At 35.0% G+C, this 16,876-nt stretch overlaps 1 long non-coding RNA gene across 1 annotated transcript in view; it reads right to left on the bottom strand.

The window, feature by feature from the left end:
• The window catches only part of LOC125176013 (uncharacterized), a 525,938-nt gene extending 510,771 nt beyond the window's left edge, over positions 1-15,167 (bottom strand). Inside the window, exon 1 of the long non-coding RNA XR_007156099.1 lies at positions 15,109-15,167. This is a non-coding gene — a long non-coding RNA (uncharacterized LOC125176013). The remainder of the gene's footprint in view (positions 1-15,108) is intronic.
• Between the last annotated feature and the right edge of the window lie 1,709 nt (positions 15,168-16,876).

Genomic DNA, 16,876 nt, shown 5'->3' with positions numbered 1-16,876 from the left:
ACACACACACACACACACACACACACACACACACACACACGTTTCCCAGGACCATGACATTTGTCTTGTTCCTCTCACCCAGGATAGCGTATGCAATGGGAGACCTTGAGGGCAACAATCCTACTTATTATCATCTACCCACCCATTCATTAAGTAGTCAGTGGTCTGTATTGCCTAATACTGCACTAAAGGTTGAAGAAATTATAATTTCAAAACAGAGTCCATGTGCTGCTGGAGTTTGTACCAGACTAGAGTTTGTGACTGAAATGGCTGCTCTCTTGATACATGTATCTGCTTGTCCTCAAGACGAGTTATGCCCTCTATACTCTCCCTTGTTCACAGATTTCAGGAGCCTGGAAAACTTCTCTTCCCAGACTCAGGTGCCAGCAAGATTGTATTATTAAATTCTAACAAGGGAAGGCTAATGCAGAAGATTCAACTTTGTTAATTTCATCTATTGTTTGTTTTAGGTTTCATGTGTTTCTGTTCTTTATTATTTCCTTCTTGCTACCTATTTTGAGATTACTTTGCCCTTTTTTTCTAGCTTCTTAAAGTTAAACTTTAAATCATTTATTACAGATATTTTTTACGTCAAAGAAGCATCTAAAACAATGGATTTCTCTCCAAATTTCTAATATAAGCATTTAAGACCTAAAATGCCTTCTAAAGCCCGATTAGCTACATACCATAGAACTTGATACATTGTATTTTCATTACTATTCAGTTCAAACTATTTGATAATTTCTCTTGTGATTTCTTCTTTAATTCATGATTTACAAAAGCATTAATCTGCCAATATTTGGGTGTTTTCTAACCATCTTGTTCTTATTTTTTTAATTTTTAATTTTAATTTTTAATTGAAGTATAATTAACATACAGTGTTATATTAGTTTCAGGTGTACAATACAGTGATTTAGAAATTCTATTTTTTAATTAATTTATTCAAATTCAAGTTAGTTAACATACAGTGCAGTATTGGTTTCAGGAGTAAGAACTCAATGATTCATCACTTACATAGAACACCCAGTGTTCATCCCAACAAGTGCCCTCCTTAATGCTCATCACCCACTTAGCCAATCCCTCCACCCACGTCCCCTCCAGCAATTGTTTGTTCTCTGTATTTAAGAGTTTCTTATAGTTCACCTCCTTCTCTGTTTTTATCTTATTTTCCCTTCCCTTCCCCTGTTTATCTGTTTTGTTTCTTAAATTCCACATATAAGTGAAATCATACAATATTTGTCCTTCTCTGCCTTTTTTTGCTTAGCATAACACACCCTAGTTCCAACCACATTGTTGCAAATGGCAATATTTCATTCTTTCATTCTTCCAAGTAGTATTCCATTGTATGTGTATATATATGTGTGTATGTATGTCATACATACATCTTCTTTAAAAACTATAGAAAGCTTATGAAAGAAATGGAAGAAGACACAAGGAAATGGAAAAATATTCCATGCTTATGGATTGGAAAAATATTATTACAATGTCTTTACTAAGCAATCTACACATTCAATGCAATCCATATCAAAATAACACCAGCATTCTTCACAGAACTAGAACAAACAATCCTAAAATTTGTGTGGAACCAGAAAAAACCTGAATGGCCAAGGTAATGTTAAGGAAATAAACCAAACCTGGAGTCATCACAATTCCAGACTTTAAGCTGTATTACAAAGCTATAATAATCAAGACAGTGTGGTACTGGCACAAAAACAGATCTATGGAACAGAATAGAGAACCCAGAAATGGATCCACAGATATATGGCCAACTAATCTTCAACAAAGCAGGAAAGAATATCCAATGGAAAAAAGATGGTCTTTTCAGCAAATGGTTCTGGAAAAACTGGACAGTGACATGCAAAAGAATGAAACTGGACCATTATCTTACACCACACACAAAATTAAATGCAAAACAGATGAAAGCCCTAAATCTGAGACAGGAAACCATCAAAATCCTACAGGTGAAAACAGGCAACAAACTCTGACCTCAGCTGCAGGAACTTCTTATTAGACATGTCTCTGGAGGCAAGGGAAATAAAAGCAAAAATGAACTATTGGGACTTCATCAAGATAAAAAGCTGCACAGTGAAGGAAACAATCAACAAAATTAAAAGGTCACTGACGGAGTGGGAGAAGATATTTGTAAATTACATAATAGATAAAGGGTTAGTATCCAAAATCTATAAGGAACTTATCAAACTCAACACTCAAAAAACCATCTTTTTTTATTGATGATAACATATATGTTTTCAATATTCTTAAATGTATCAAGACATTTTTGTGGCCTGTCATGGGTTCATTTTGCTGTAGACAACTGATTATTTTGATACAATTATTCTATCACCTGCTGAAGATAGGATGTCAAAATCTCCAGCAAGGATTGTGAAACTGTTTATTTTTCCTTTTAGTTCTGTAAATTTTTGCCTCATGAATGCCAAAATTGTTTTGTAAGGTACATACACTTTTACAATTGTTATATCTTCCTGATAAGATTTTTCTCTTTTATCATTATATCTCCCTTGGCTTCTGGTACGATATGTTATTTCAAGAGCCTATTATATGAGATAACATAGCCACTTCAGCCTTCTTAAGCTTATTATTTTCAAAGTATATCTTTTTTCTTTTAATTAACCTATTGCATCTTTGTGTTTAAAATGTATTTCTTGTGGGTAGCATTTAATTAGGTCTTGCTTTTTTATCCACTGACAATCTCTATTGGAGTTCTTAGTTCATTACTGCCCAGTGTATTTTGATATGGTTTGATTTATGCATGGTTTTCTATTTTTTAATCTGTTTTCTTTGTTGTGTTGCTGTTGTTCCATTGCTACTACCTTTCTACCTTATTTTTTAGTTTTTTTTTTTTTGAGTATAATTGACATACAATGTTACTTGGTTTCAAGTAACTTGGTTTCATATAACATAGTGATTCAACTTCTCTATGTATTATGATACTTTCACAAGTGCTACTTTACTTTGCATTTAATGATTTTTTTTTTATTTTAATGTATCTATTGCCTTTGGCTATACTTCTTTGTATTATCTTATAATGGTTGTTGTGGAGATTATATTATACATACTTAACTTTTTACACTCCACATAGAGTTAATTTTGTATCATTTTACATCAAATGTAGAAAACTAACATAAAGTTAAATTTACAACCTCTTTGTCTTTTCTGTTATAAAGTTTGTATATGTTACATATTTTATAAGTCAACAATACAATGTTGTCAATTTTATGCAATTATATATCAAGAAATTAAAGTCTTTCATATTTATTTGTATATTTACCATTTCCAGTATCCTCAAACTCTTCTTAAAAAGACGTGTTTCCAACTACCATAATTTTCCTTCAGTCTGAAGAAACTCTTCTGACATCACTTTTGGTGCTAGACTAATGGCAATAAATTCTCTTAGTTTTCTTTTATCTGAAATTGTATTTATTTGCTTCATTCTTAAGAATATTATCAATGATATTTTCTAGAATCACTTTTATTATTTTCTTTCTCTCAGTCATTTAAAGATAGTTTCCCACTATCTTAGGGGACCCATCGATTCTGATGAGAAGTCAGTCATCATTTGATTCATTGTTCCTCTGTATACAATATGTAATTTTTTTCCTCTGTAATTTGTTTTCAAAAAGTTCGTTATATTTTATTTTTATTAGTTTTTACAGTTATTTTATTTTTGTATTTACTATGACAGATTCACTGTGTTTCTTGTGTGCCCTTCATCAAAAATACTGAATTATTAGCTGTTCTTTCTTCAGGTATTGTTTATCTCATTCTATCCTCTCTTTCTAGAATTCCTCTTTACATCTAAGTTAGAGCTGAGACATGTCCTACCTGGGCCTAATGCTTTATTCATTTGTTTTCAACTGTTTGGTCTGTTCTTCATATTACATACTTTTTATTATTACAGTTTTAAATTCACTGAATTTTTGCCTTCTCCATTCTTATTAATCCCATCCAGGGATTGCATTTTGTTTCAGATACTATATGTTTCAGTTCTCTTTGATTCTTTTATGATAGTTTTTGTTTCTCTGCTGAAATTTCCTATCTTTTCATTCAATATTTTCTTTTACATCTCTGAGCATAGTTATGATAGCAGGTATATTTGATTGCAAGGGCTGCTGTAATAAAGTGCCACAAACTGGGTGGCTTAAACAACAAAAATGTATTGTCTCACAGTTCAAGGTGTCAAGAGGATTAGTTCCTTCTAAGGGCTACAGGGAAGAATCTGCTCTGTGTCTGTCTCCTGGTTTCTGGTGCTTTGCTGTCATCTTAGGCATTTTTTTTTTGGATTATAGATGAATCACCCCAGTCTCTGCCTTCATGTTCACATGGTGTTTTCCCTTTGTATGCCTGTCTGTTCAAATTTCCCCTTTTTGTAAGACATCAGTTATATTAGATTAGGGCCCACACTAATGATATCATTTTAACTTGATTATTTCTAAAAAGACCCTATTTCCAAATAAGTCACATTTTGAGGTTCTGTGTATGACAACTTCAATATATCTTTCTCAAGGGAATGCAATTCAATCTTTAACAGCTGGTTTGAAATCCTTATCTATTAATCACGATATCTGGGTCATCTTGGAGCATTGATTGGTTATTTTTTTCCCTCTGCGGAATAAATAATATTTTCTATGTTTTAATATGTCAGGTTATTTCATAATTATGAATAATATGAATTATGAATAATAATAGTATGCTCCAGTTCTATTTTCTGAAGGGTGTTATTGGGTGTGTGTCTATATTTGTGTGTTTGTGTATGTTTTAGAACCAATTAACTTGGCTGAACTCAACTGCAAACTCTGCCTACTTTTTTGTAAGCAATTGTTCTTATTTTAGCCTTAATGAGGATTCTCAGAGTCTGCTGTACACAGATATGACTCAAGGTTCAGCCAGAGATTTGTGTAGTTTAAACACCAAATTGTGGTCACCTCTCTCTGGTTATCTCCTTTCCAGGATCCCCCTCACTTTCTATTAGCTATGGTTGCCTTGAACTCTGCCCTCTGGGTATTTTTTTGTTTTTTGTTTTTTTCCAAGAAAATAATGAAACACATTTATTTATATTCTGTAACACAGATAATAAAACATAATATAGGAGGCCTGAAGTGAATATAAAATGTCAAAACTAACAGCATAATCTTATAATCAGCCTCCAATCCAATTATTACTCTTTAGGGTTTTTTTTACATTTATTTATTTATTATTTATTTATTTATTTATTTATTTATTTAATTTTTCTCAATATATGAAATTTATTGTCAAATTGGTTTCCATACAACACCCAGTGCTCATCCCAAAAGGTGCCCTCCTCAATACCCATCACCCACTCTCCCCTCCCTCCCACCCCCCATCAACCCTCAGTTTGTTCTTAGTTTTTAAGAGTCTCCCATGCTTTGGCTCTCTTCCACTCTAACCTCTTTTTTTTTTTCCTTCCCCTCCCCCATGGGTTTCTGTTAAGTTTCTCAGGATCCACATAAGAGTGAAACCACATGGTATCTGTCTTTTTCTGTATGGCTTATTTCACTTAGCATCACACTCTCCGGTTCCATCCACGTTGCTACAAAGGTCTGCCCTCTGGTTTTGACACCAATAAGACTATAGGTTTTCACTGCCCCACATGGAACAGAATGAGGCAATCTTTCAAGCTAAAAGCCACAAAAATGTGAAATTCACCTAGTGCTGTCCCCTTCTGCCAAGGGTGGGCACTCTTCTAGTATGCCTCTGCTTTTGGTTGCTCTACAATTCTTTCACAAGTTTTTTTTCCTTTTATAAAATATTTTTTTTCCAGAGTTAATACTTATTATCTATGGAGGGTCAATGTAAAAGTATGACTGGTTTTACCAGAATCCTTCATAATATGTGAATAGCAGAATCAAAGCAGATTTCTGTATTTGTACTAAAAAAAAAGCATTTCAATGTATTATTGCTTTGTATCAAAATCCTCCAAAACTCAATGACTAATATCAGAAGGGACCTATACCCATTTATTTGGGTAAAATGTCCAAATAGTTGGCCAGACCCAGAGAAGAAATTCTCATATAGTATATTTAAGCCAGTAGTATCTAGACATCCTCAAGAGTAAAATCCATCATCATCATAATCATGGTATTTCCACTGTAATCTCTTGTATGACCTGTATTTAGAAGACTAAAAAGAGTGACTTTTCATTTGCCTTTATTGCAGTAGATCCTTGACATTATCTTGAGAGTTCTACATACCTACATCCTAGAATCTTTGTAAATTAGTAAACTTATAAATATGGCTTTTCCCTGCTATCTCAAAGTAGAGTGTTCCAAGTGAAACATTTTGTAAGCCAAAATGGCATAAAGTGAAGAAGCAATTACTAGTAATTCATATGGAAAATTTTTTTGAAAATTCCTGGACCCCCAGAATAACCTCTCTTAGGTTTTTCTGATACCTTAGGACACACCTTGCTAAAGGATGCACATAGTAAACAGAGATAAAGCACAGGGGTTCACAGACAGCTCAAAGCTAGGACAGATTGAGGCTGAGATGCTGACTGTAGTTCCCAGGGAAGGAGCTTGGTGGTGCCATTCTCAGTGTTCAGAGTGTGTGCTGACTGTGTAACAACCAGCTGCAAAACTAACACGAAATGCTCGTTTTGCTTTTCGTCTTTTTTCATAAAAGTGAAAATCCTATTTAGATTCCTTTGTTAGCAAAAACTGATACTGATGTAAGTCTTTCATAAAAGCAAAGTGATGTAACGTGAAATTTCAAAAAGCGAGGGATACCTGCAGATTATTTTTCAGGCTCTCTCCTTTACCTCAAATTATATTTATATTGAGTGTAATGAGTTCCTTGGCATAACTTCAAATTTCAACCACAGTTTTCAACATTTACTAAGGTTTTATCTCTCCCTTGTCAGCAATATTTCATAAATAAAACATTTTTACAACCTTAGGAGAATTTATAAGTATATAAGGAAAAGGAGAGAACAACTCAGCTGCATTGAGATGTGATAGACTAACATCATTCACTATCTTAGTAATTCACAGCCCAGCATTCAGGTTTATGCTTCAGCAAGGGAACAAATTGCCATTGTAGCACTTATCAAGTATTGCAATTGCATGATTTCTTTTCTGTATCTTCTACTAGAACATAAACTAAACTGTCATTTCATCTCTGTTACCTAGCACAGTAGGCCTTTATTAATATTTGTTCAATGAATTAATGAAAAGATAAAGCTAAGAATACTAAAATGTCACTAAATTTACATGTCAAAATAAAGCCTCTGCTTTTAACAGTAGTAGTTGTTATGATACAATATATACATGAAGAGGTGAGTGGGTATGTGTTTGGGAGTATGAGCATAATTATAAACATATACATGTATATAAATAATTTTACAAGCCATAAATGTCTTGGATGACTACATTTTCTAAGGCATGAGTTTCCTGTACCCTAAAAACTACTCATGCTTGTGTGATAACCTTTGGTATTTTCCTGATATGCCCACACTTTAGCTTTTCTCTTGATATAACCTAAAAAAGGAAGATACTCCCAAGCTGGGTTTTACAGAGAACTCAATGAACTCTAAATATTCTGAGGTCTAATCTCAGACAGCTGATGAAAACTAAGCCCCTGACCAAAGACATACCATCCACCAATCCACCACCACAAGGATACTTTTCTTCAAGTGCAACTCCCATGATATCACCTCCTTGCTTAGACCACTCATTTGTTCCCCACTGTCTAACATACACAATCCAAACTTCTTAAATACCCTTCTCTTTTGGCCCGGTCTTCTCCTTCCACCCGTTCACTAGCTAAGTGACCTCTTAAAGGTACTTACCTTCTCGGCACTTCAATGTCTACTTTCATAAGTGGATATATTAACATTTGTATCAAATATGAAATATGTATCAATGTGAAGCACACTAGGTATTTAATCAATGACAGCTGTTTATTTAATTACTATAATGTATCTTAGCTTCTCCTCTCACAAAGAAATATGAATTATAAGCCATTTCTCCAAAATATGCCCTCTACCCTTGGCACAATTATTAAAATTTAGACCACTGGTAATGACAGAATTTCTTGTGGGGTTAGAACAATTCTATATCTATATTGTCCAAAATTATAGCATTGTGTGGCTATTGAGCATTTGTAATGTACTTTGTGTAACTGAGAAAGCAAATTTTTAATTTTATTTAATATTAACTCATTTAAATTCAAATATCCACATGTGGTTACTAGCCACCATATTAGACAACACAAATGTCTATTTCCCTTAAAAGACTATATGATCACCTGTAGAGAACTGTGATTCTTTCTTAAGATACCCTATTTCTTCAACCTTAGTGAACTACTATTTGATAATTTCTACTAAGAATCTTTGTTTTTGTTATTGTTTATTTGTATATGAGTTTTTTGGTGGGAGGATGTTGTCCATTTTTCTCCTTCTCAGATGGACTGAATTATTTTTTCTTTCTCAATATTTTGTACAGATCTCCATCAAAATTTCCTGAACTGTGGTGAAATTATTTGTTTACTTTCATAATTCATTAAGTTTTTTGCAGATAGTGTTTGAGTTTTTGAAAAAAGGCTTACATTTGGTAAAAACTCAAAAAAAGACAGGTATAAGGGATCAATAAAGTGAGAGAGATAAAAGGGAGAGCTCAGGTAGACTGGCATAAAAAATGTGCCATGGAGGAGGTAGATCTAAAAACTGTATTCACTCACAACTGTATTAAATCAACATTGCTAATTAGGTTCTCAATTTTGAAGAACCACTACCTAATATTTTCCCTAAGGATCTCATCAAAACAACAATAATCAATAGGGAACTGAGTATAATGACACCTTGTTTGGGTTGATGGAGAGCTTGATTATAAGGAAACAAGTGATCAATAGAAAATAAGAAACCCTTATCACTGTTATTTAAAAGCCTCTACTCATAACACAGGTAACATTTCGTACTTCTCAGGAGGCCCTCATTCAGCCTGTCACACACACACACACACACACACACACACACACACACACACAAAATCATTGAAACAGTGGACACAGTCTGTGTGGCATTTTACAACTGTACCTTTTTTACCTAAACTTTCTGGAACTAAATTTCTGTAAGCTTACTTATCCCCTCAGGGAAAGACAACTCTACAAAGCCATTCTTGTGCCATAGAAAATTCTAGGATTAATAAACTTTCTCCCAAAACCCAATCTATAGTAGTAATGTAACTATTATGTTCATAACACGTAACTATTATGTTCAAATTATTACTCACTGAGCCCTAACCCAAGACAATAGCTATAAAGTCTCTCTAAAAATCTCCATAGCAATTAACTCACGTAATTAAGTTTAGGTATAGATATGAGATGAACACCAGTAGGCAAAATTGGTTGGAAGGATTCACTCTCTGGCAATAATGACTAGATACATGTCCAGAAATGGCACAGTGGTATGTTTATTTTTAAAATATTTTTATTCACTATACATTATGCATAGGCTTAAACTAGGCATTGGGGTCACAGAGGAGAACAAGACAAAGTCCTTGACCTTAAAGAGCTCATAGGCTAGTGTGAAAAATGAAGTGAAAATTTAAATACAATATGATAAATACAACAATGTGGGATGAGGGGTGGAGGCAGTCATAAGACATTTCTGAAAATATGAAAAAGGTAAAATTGAAAGGATACTTCGGGATTACTCGGTGAAGTGTATGTTTGCATCAGTACTGGGATAGGACAGGAGGTGGCAATGCTACAGTGCTTTGAATAGAGTGTTCTTTCCAGAGGGAATAATACGTGCAAAGTCTTAGCAGATGACACTCAACTAGGCATAAGGAATAAAATATAGATAAGAAAGATATTGTTCCGGGAGCTCTCAATCTGTGTCTTCCTTAAAAACAGATGAATTAAACCATGACAAGCTGAGTTCTATAAGAGGGAATGAATAAAGTTCATTAATGGTCTAACACTTCCTGGAAAGTCAAGAAAAGATTTACAGAAGAAGGTAATATTTGATTTGAATCTTCAACCTTCAAATGCCTTGTTCCCAAACAGATTCTTTTAGAAGCTAGGCAGAGACCTTAATGATTCTAGTACACAAGTATCTTAAAATCATTTTAGAGTAATGTGAAAATGAATATGTGTTTCCAAAGTACATCTGTTGAAAAGGGTAGAAAAAAAGCAAAGTTTACTGTTGAACCAAGAGAGTATTGAACGAAGTGAAGGATTCCTGTTGATGTTTGCATTAAAAATGAAAATTGTGCAATCATAGAAATATCAAATATCATAGGATCAGAAGTCAAATAATGACCCTATGCATTCCCTGAGTCATTTGGTTGATATTTAATGCATGACAACTCCAATACAGGTATTTTGAACACAGGGAAATAGACACATAGGTTATAAAGATAACACCTTCCCTCAAGGCTGACATAGCTAGCAGAGGGGACAGTCATGAAAATATATGAAGTACAATCGGATGAATAAGTGCTGTGAGAGGGTATGCACAGAAGACTGAGAGGAACTCAGTCAAACTTTCTGGGAGGCAGAGGAGCAGAGTTGGGCAACTAGGTCAGAGAGAGTTTTCTATAGGAGACAGTGTTACAAAAGAACTTATAGTCCTGCAGGTAGCAGGTCATCAAATTAAGAATTGTAAAATAAATGAAGAAATCCATCATTTACTATAGTCAACATTCTGGTATCTAGTGTGAATATGGAGTCAGGAAGTCAGTGATAAAGGTCCAGGTATGTAATAATATAATCAAGGCTCTGCCTGAAGCAGGTATCTTTTGACCTTCCTTTTCTTGAAGGTGATGGACAAGTTAACTCTGACAGTCAATGACAGATGGTGAAAGCAAAGCCTGAGGCAATGAAAGTCAACTCATATTTATTTGCCTGAATAATCCCACTGTTTCTCTGGAACCCTGCAGAAATGACAATTCAAAGACATTTCAATTTCTGGTGTTCAATGTTTTCTGAGGACTAACTATAGAACAAGATATTGCTTAATTGGGGGGAGTCTAAGATAACTGTGTAAGTGTAATTGGAAATCTGTAGAGACCCTGCACAAAATGAGAAAATGACCTTAAGTTGCTATTTACCCAAGACAAATAGTTCAGTTCAGGGACTGCTTTGGGCTAATGTAAGAATATGCTAAGACACTGACTTCTTCTTGAACCATGGACTGAACATCACCTTTTAACCTAGAGAAAATTAATCTGTCCAAAAGTCATTTCGTTTGAACTACAAATAATTAAATATAAGCTTATGTTGCAACAAAGAAACCAATATCTTTGGTTGTACATTCATTTTAACATGCATCTTTAGAGCCATTCAATGACACAGATATTATTAGGCCCATTTTCTAGATGTACAAATAAGAAAAATAAGCCTCTGATAGATACAATGACTTGTCCAAGAACCTATAGATATGAAATGACAGAACCAAGGTTTAAATAAAAAACTTCCTCCATCCAAAATCCAAATTGCTCATCTAGTTCAAAAGTCATCCTCCCAAAGAACAAAATCACCACTGATAACGTTTTTATGGAACAGGGATTGGGAGGAGAATCATAAATCACCAGCTTGTCTCCTTAAGAAGTGGTTGGTGGTAAATTGAGAAAAATTAAATTAGCAAAACTATGTTAAAGATTTAAAAATACAATGTTACTTAAAAAGAAAATGCTATCTGTGGTGCCTAGGTGGCTCAGTTGGTTAAGCATCTGACTTCAGCTCAGGTGAGTTTGAGCTCCATCTTGGGCTCTCTGCTGTCAGCACAGAGCCCACTTTGGATCCTCTGTCCCCCTCTCTCTGCCCCTCACCCACTCGTGCACACATGCTCTCTCTCTTTCAAAAATAAAAAAATGAACATTAAAAAAAAGTAATGTTATCTGGGCAACTGTATCCCAAAAATATTGTTGTTTGGACCTCAGAAAATATAGGCTATTTCAATAAAAATTAAAATAATGAAAATCAAAGGAAAGTCATGTATCTCTTGGAAAGACAATCTAAAATAATAGTCCATAGGGGTGCCTGGTGGCTCAGTCAGTTAAGCATCCGACTTTGGCTCAGGTCATGATCTCACAGCTTGTGAGTTAGAGGCTCATGTCAGGATCTGTGCTGAAAGCTCAGAGCCTGGAGCCTGATTCGGATTCTGGATTCTGTTTCTCCCTTTCTCTGCCCCTCCCCTGCTCGCACTTGGTCTCTCAAAAATGAATAAACCTTAAAAAAATTAAAAACAAAATTAAATAAAAACAAAATAATATTCTATAAATGGAATGGATATGCTAATATTTAATTCAAAGAACTTTTTTTTTTTTTGGTGGCAAGTTCTGTGTTTTAATTCAAGTGAGTTAACATACAGTGTAGCATTGTTTTCAGAAGTAGAACCCAGTGGTTCATCACTTAACTATAACACCCAGTGCTCATCCCAACAAGTGTTCCCCTTAATGCCCATCAACCACTCAGCCCATTCCCCCACCCACCTCTCCTCTAGCAATACCCAGTCTGTTCTTCTGCAAGGGACTTTTTAAAAACCCAAACTTGCTTAATCTTTGCAGTATTTGATTCACTAACCACTTTCTTTTATTTGGAAGACTCTCCTTTCTTTGTGACATTCATTTTTCTCTTCTTACCTTCTAGACTATTCTTTGTTAGTGTCTTTTTATGGATCTCCTCTGTCTTTTTCTCTTAAGTATAGGTATTCTCCTTAATTCTTTCTTAACCTATTGCTCATTTTACCACATAGGATTTTGTTAACTAAGTACTTCTGTCAAAATTTTAATTTAAAAAGACATGCTACTGTAATCAAAATTCTTATCTCCAATACAAGGCCAGAATTCCAGTCCCTCCCTCTGATTCATCAATGTGTACTCTTTCCAGTGCCACATTTTTGTCCAGGTAAAATAATAGTAGGTTGAGAATTCCAAGTGGAGTTCCTAAAACTGCACTGGATTATAGGTATGTGACTGCAAACTTAGAAACCAAACAAGACCAAGTATGAGATGAGGGCCTCCAACATGAATTCATGAGCCTAGACAGAGTTGGTAGACTTTGAACCGCCTTCCTCTTCTTACTCATGTACCCATCCTCAGCTTTGGCTTGTCTACTTTAAAACAGAGCTATGGTTTCTCTTCCAAGCAATTCCTTATCTCCCCTTAGATTTGCAAAGACTAAAGCAAAATGCAGCTGTTGAACACATTTCCCTTTGCTTAGCCTATGTCTCTAATTCCCCATTCTCATTTTTCAGCAAACCAATTTTCTCTTTACCGTCTGTCTCCCACAAATACATTTGAGAAATCCTTTCTTGCTGATTGAATTAGGCCCTGAAAATTAATACTGCTTTTTTTTTTCTTTCACTTCCACTTATCTCTTAAAATTTTTTTCAGCTTACTTGCTTTTGGATCTCCCCAATTATTCTCATTACTGAAGAGTGGTGGTTTTCTTTTAAGGCATTCTGTTTTCTAGGGCTTCTTTGTGGGGAGTGGCAGAGAGAAAGTTATCTTCTTAATGGTTTTATCATCCATTATTAATGTTTTTAACAAAAATTCATTAGTTTTGCACTTTAATTTCAGTGCCCTCAGCCCTGCCATAATTTAATACATATCCTACTAATACACTTTTATTTATTCATTCAAAATCCACTTACTGAAACTATAATGTGTTACAAACTGTATTATATCTTAGAGATGTTAAGATAAACTACACAAGAAAACTTTTTCATGAGGCTTAGAATGTTGAGAAAAAATATCTGGTGAATAGATAACTGTAGGATGAATAATAGGTGTATTTATTATTAATAAAATAATATAGGTGATCAGACGAGAGTATAACTAAGAGAAGCACTTGGGCAGAGATGATATCCCTCAAAATCCTGCTTCATGTGGAGCTTTCTGCACAGACCAAAGGGAAAGGTGTATTTAAGGTAGAAGAAACAGCATTCTAAAGGCCACGTGTGGTTACAGTGGATGCTTTAGTAGTGTCTGGCAATCTCAAAACAACCCATTCTCCTCTGGCAAATATCTTCCCCACCTATGATATTGACACAAGTGTGAACTCCTAGAGCCAACTTTGTACTCCATGACCCAGATCATACTCTTGGCCATAATTCCTAAACCGGTTAAACTAAATTAGGCAAATATAAGTTCTTTTCCAAATAAATTTGATGGGGAATCTTAAGAAAGTCCTGACACTCTCCCTATATGGCTGTAAGTTTAACACAAGAAATAAGTAACTCTGAAATAGCATCTGTGTCCCACTATGTGGCCTGAGGTTATAGAAGGAGAAAAAAATGAACTAGACACAGACAGGAAAGCAGAAGATGGAAGTACACATCCTGACCACCTTCCAAATATGCATTTCAGTCCTTGTGAAGCCCAGTTGTAATCAAGCTCAAAGGTTCTGGGAGATGCACCTATGTCCTTCTAATAAACTTCCCCTTTTTGGCTTAATAAGGCCTAAGCTGAGTTCAATGCTGTAGCTAAAGAGTCCTTACTGATCCAGGTATTAAAAATTTGAGCCAACCATTTGAAGCTCACAGTGGCCAAAGCTGGAACACAGGGAGCAACAAAATAAATAATGTAGCACTGGATTGTAACTCAAAATATAAAATAAATATCCCTCAGACCATACCGATATAAACACATGAATAAATAACTATACAAGTAGATAAGAAAGATAAATGTGTTAAAAGAGATGAATTACCCTTACAGAGGAATACCTAATAATATATGTTGATACTGTTACCTCCAGGAGGCAGAGCTCAATCTTCCTGTCACCCTGAAATGTAGGCTGACTTAGCGACTCAATTCCAAAGAATATAGAAAGGAAAAACTTGTAACATTATAGTGCAGAAACCTGGCAAACAAAGAGATCAAGCTTAATATCACAGTGATAGTCATATTGATAGCATGTTCCCCTTGATATAATGTGATGAGAAGAGCATTTCACCTCCATGGCATTCTTCTCAAAAATCCATAACTCCAGTACAATTATACAGTAGAAACATCAAAAAACCCAAATGACGGACATTCTACAAATGCCTGACTCTTAACTCCTCAAAATTCTCAAGATCATAAAAAAAAAAAAAAAACAAGGAAAATCTGAGCGACTGTTACATACCAGAGGAGAATAAGGAGACATGATGATTACATGCAATGTGGTATCCTAGACAGGAACCTGGAACAGAATAAAAAAGAACATTAGGGTAGAAAATAGTGAAATCCACATTAGGCATAGGGTTTAATTATTAGTAATGTACCAATATTTGTTTCTTAATTTTGACATCTACCATGGTAATGCAAGATGCTAAGAATAGGAAAAAACAGGTGGAGGTATACGTAAACCCTATTCTATCTTTGCAGATTTTCTATAAATCTAAGATCATTCTAAAGTAAAAAGTTTTTTTTATAAAAGATTATTCCAAAATAAAATGGATTTAAGAATGGCTAGAGTGCAGGATTCATATAAGGGCAAGGCAGCAAACAATGAGATCAAAGTAAGTGAACACCAAATTTAAGACAATTGTTTTCCCCATACAGGACAATGAGAGTTCAACAAAGGATTAAACTATCAAATCTGTCTTTTAGAAACAGCTAGTGTCTTTACAGAAGATATATGTGAAGGGAGGCAAGGCATGGGAAAGAGAGCACAGTTGTGGGGACATTTCAAAGTCCAGGTAAAAGATTTTGAGAACATAAATTAGGGCATCTTTGTTGATATCACACTACCCACTAAAACCAAGGTCCACATAAAAGCCCATTCACTCAACCAGACATGTGTAAAGTCACAAAAGCAATTTCCAAAGGCCAGCGAGACACCTGATATATGGGGCCAGATCCTGGCTCTGAAACTGTATTATTGGTCTGAGATCATTAAGGAGGTTTAATTTTCTTTATTGATTTTGAAGAAGCACTTCAATTCACCTTTAAATATTCTTCTCTTCTTCCCCTTTACATTATAAAATTTCCATCAAAGGTCCTTAGGGCTTTCCACACGTTCCTTCAAAATCAACTTCCTTTAATGTTTCTTCCACTTAGCATTTAAAGTCTAATAATATTGCGGTCACTGCCATTCCCCAAAGTCTAACCCATTATCATAGTTGGCTTTTTTCCTAGGATGTGTTTAGAATAGCAACTGGCCACAGCAAGGAGGAGCAGTCAAGACCCCCAGTGTGAATCTAAGAAATCCAGCCCTGTTCTCAAACTTTCGCTTCTGTAGTTGGTTCCTAGGTGTTCTGATCAATATCTGAGTAATTAAAATTTCTCATGATCAAAGTTCTGACCTTTGCATTGGCCCTGCTTATCAGTAAAAACATGTCTTGATCTCACTGTCGGTAGCTGCCTGGAGGTTTGTACAGCAATTTCTCTAAGCCCCTGCCTCCCTCCCCTGTCCTTGACTTTGGTTCAAGCTGTGTTTGCTGCATCAGCCAAAACCACGTTGTAAATGCCCTTGGCTGCTTCAGCTAATCCTCAACCAGCACCACCTCCTTTCCTTCTGCTGTAATGCTCCCCAAACACTTTCTCAACTACCATTTAAAATCGCCTGATATTTTGCTGGTTCAGCCCTGTGTCTGGTTGGTTTTCCTTTTATGAATCCTTAAAAATGTGGAATTGAAATCCAGTAATCCAATTTTATATGCTCTGGGTATTTGTAAAGAAAATGTGTTCTTTTCTTTGGCAACACAGACAGGGACACATCTTTCTTCATGGTGAGCATCGTCATCACTCTGAGTCTCCACCTCCCCATCCATAAAAAAATCAACATTCCCTTCAATGCTGAAATCTCTTTGATAACTTAGCTAAGGTTATTGTATAGTCTTGGTTTATACTGACCCAATAATTGCCTACTAAAAGGCTCCTATCACCAGGTACTGAAGAAGATGACAGGA

This window comes from Prionailurus viverrinus, chromosome D1 (assembly GCF_022837055.1).
Source record: "Prionailurus viverrinus isolate Anna chromosome D1, UM_Priviv_1.0, whole genome shotgun sequence".
Lineage (NCBI taxonomy): Eukaryota > Metazoa > Chordata > Mammalia > Carnivora > Felidae > Prionailurus > Prionailurus viverrinus.
The sequence above is the reverse complement of the archived record's forward strand: the minus strand, read 5'-3'. Positions and strand labels throughout refer to the sequence as shown.